Genomic DNA, 3,585 nt, shown 5'->3' with positions numbered 1-3,585 from the left:
CTCCCATGCCTAACAGAAGACATCTGAAAACTTTAAACCTGACAGACAGAAGACAGCGTTTTAAAACTATAGGAGACTTACAGATTCCACTGTCTCAAAACCCAGAGGCACACCAAAGAAAGCAAACAGAAGTTCTCAAAATCTTGGTTTTTATTTAATTCTTGTGCATTTACATTGGTAGATTAACTCACTGATGGTTTAGCTCACTTTGTTTTTTGCCCGCAGTCACTTCTGTGGAATGACGGCTAGCTTCTCATGCTCCTAGACCTGGTAGATGCTGATATTGAAGGCAGATAGTTTAACAGCAGTGTCGGAGCATGGAGTTGCTTTAGAGTAAGATGTTCACATTCAAACACAGAATATGGTTCTGGGTTTTATATTAATATATTCTGGGCAGAATCTCACTATACACTCTTTGTTCTAAAAAAGAGATTAAGATAAATTGGCCATTCTTGATATTTGAACAAAATACAGATTTACAAATAATATCTGTTATATCTACAAAGGATTTTCTGTGTATAACGTCTAAATATGATTCTGAATTCTAATACCTATTAAAAACCCTGGTTTCTTTTAAAATAAAAACATAACCCACCTGGAATTCATACAAAATCATGCTGTGGTTTGGCTAGGGTATGTTTTAGAACATTTGTATTTTTAGAGAGAAGTCTTAAGAAGGAAACTATTAACATGTGTAACAATGTGTACCTTCAAGTAGATATGTTTATTTAAAGCCAAGAATAGTGCCTACCTTATGTACTCACTCATAAGTAGATTTTAGACATAAAGCAAAAAAAAAAAAAAAAACTAGCCTAAAATTCACAATCCCAGAGAACCTAGGCAACAATGAGGACCCTAAGAGAAACATACATGGTTCTAATCTACATGGGAAGTAGAAAAAGACAAGATCTACTGAGTAAATTGGAAGCATGGGGACCATAGGATAGGGTAGATAGAGAGGAAAGAAAAAGGGAGGGGAAGAGAGAAAAATATATAGCTCAATAAAAACAATTGAAGAAAAATAAAATATAAAAATAAGCCCTTTATTAGTACATGTTCATATATACTATGAAAACAAAAAGTAATTCTGCAAAGTGCTTTAAAATTCAAATAACACTGAAAGGAATAAAGACAGATTCATTTTCCTCTCTTTCTAACCCAACCCCCTTTTCGACCATCCAAGCAATTTTCTTACCCAGTTAGCTCTTCTTAAACATTTCTGGAAAAGATATAGTGGCTTTCACAAATATTTTGGTGTTAATTATGAATGGTTAGAAACCCATGCCTTAGTGTACAACAGAGAATAATATAGAATGAAGCTGTCGTGGTGATGCACAAAATAGCACAAACCTACAATACCAGTACTGGCAAGGCTGGGACTGGAAAAATTGCCACAAATTAGAGGGGGCAGAGCTCATAGGTCAATCAGTAAGAGTTGAACAGTAAGACTCTGAGTCAAAAAGCAGTGAGAAAGAAAATGAGACATATGAGTGGGGAGACACAGAGGGAGATGGAGAAAAGGATAGAGACACAGGGAGACAGAAAAGATGAGGGTAAATGAGAACCCCATCCCCTCAAAAACATGTAGCCTGATGGTAAAATAATAGTTTAACAAATGATCTGTGAGAGTAAGTGCACAAGAAAGTCAATGTGGCAGCAGAAGCCACCTCAGAGACATCTGCTTTGGCTCCAGGAATATTAGGTAGATTTCCCAGGGAAGAGGTTCCAAGATGTATCAAATGAAAGCATTCTGTGCTAAATGCTCTTGCATAATGGCATACAACTACTAAGTCTTCTAAGAATGGTCTTCATAGACATAGACCTTGAACAAATAGATCACACAAAATAATTTGTACCACATAATCACATCAACACTGCCATGGGGACTCTTCTCAGAGAAGCGGTGACTATATCAGTCTCAAAGTCTCTAAAGGTCCTGGTCTCCTTCAGATCAAGAGATAATGAAATATGTTGACATGGTGTGTGTGTGTGTGAGAGAGAGAGAGAGAGAGAGAGAGAGAGAGTGTTTGTGTGTGTACTTGGTTTCTATCTGCTGAGACAAAATTGGCCTCAGCATTTTTAAATTGATGTGAAATAGACCTTCAGCATCAGCATGAGATGGATAGCTAGGAGACATTGCAGAGGCAGGAGGCTCCTGTAGAAGTTGCACTACAGAAGAGTACTGTCCGTGTCTAAGTGAAGGTGCTCATGCACATAAGGAATGTCTGAGAACCCATTTCAAGTATTTCAGATAATAGGGAATTATCTTTATTAAGCCAATTTAAATCTTATCCACTCTATATCCTTTTGTTAGAATTCCTGAGGTTTTACGATTGAGAAGACAGAATGCTATAGTTATTGCTTTTGTAAGTGTCTGGAAGGTCAATTAGAGTGGTACCGAATAGGGCACTTTGTACTGGCACTCTGTGTCCTCCCAAGGGTCTCATCACATTCATCAGACTGCAAATGTTGATATCCTTGTTCTGGTCAACTGGGCTAGAAAGAAAATAAGACACATTGCTGTGTCAAATATCAGTGATATTTATTTCTTGTAATATACAATAAAACAAGCTGTGTGCTTCATTTCACAAACAAGTTAATTGAGGCACAGGGAACTAGAATCCTGTGCCCAAATAATGCTGCTGAAGCATGGAGGAGACTACATTTGATGCCAGGAACCCCAACTCGATGTTAATCCTTTGCTTGACTTTGACATAAAATCTCTTGTTGCTTAGAGACTTTGATGAGAATGCTTGTATTGGAGAACACAGCATCACTGGTGAGATTTATCTTGTAATATTTTAGATATTTACATGCTGACAAGATAGTGTGAGTTTGAAACATTCTCATCTTATATGTGAGATATGACTGGAAGCCTCCATCAATTAGAGTCACTGGTGTGAATTTTAGTTTACTGAGATCTATAAATCCTTCATGCATGCAAAATAAATCATGATCTTTAATAACATGTGACTAGATGATGGACGATTGCAAATTCAGACTCTTCAGGGCTGCTGACATAACTGGTGGTTGGGTGTGAACAGAGATTCCTGCAGACTTACATATTCAGTCAGTTTTTTTCTAATTACATTCCGATACTCCTCATTTTTTATGTTTAATAGTTAGTATTGTACCATAAAAAAGTCCTTTAATTATGACAAAGAAGTGACAGATACACTTATATGTACCCACATATTCTTATTGTGTCTGCTAGGATACCTATAATTTGATTATGAACTTACACCACTGAAGGTATTTTTAAGGAACATGATTACAGGTTTTTTCAAACTGGATAGCCTTGATTGAAAGTTGTAATTATGACTATTCTCATGAATACTAGCAGCATCATTTGAAAGCAGTGTTTCAGAGGCATTATGTCCTTGGATATATAGTTAATAACTGACAGAATTTCTGCATCTCTTTTTAGCTTCTGGTAGAGGATCTGTCTGCCCTAGATTCTCCTCTGTGGCATTATTGTGCTTAAGTGTCTGATTATGCAAGAACTGTTGGAAACAAAAAAAAATGATGTCTGATTAGCTGAAATTAAATCTACTTTTTTTTCTTTTTTTGTATTCCATTTTTTTT

Source organism: Alexandromys fortis, unplaced genomic scaffold (genome assembly GCF_014885135.2).
Source record: "Alexandromys fortis isolate MF-2015 unplaced genomic scaffold, M_Fortis_MF-2015_v1.1 scaffold_171, whole genome shotgun sequence".
Taxonomy (NCBI): Eukaryota; Metazoa; Chordata; class Mammalia; order Rodentia; family Cricetidae; genus Alexandromys; species Alexandromys fortis.
Note: the sequence above shows the minus strand (reverse complement) of the source record.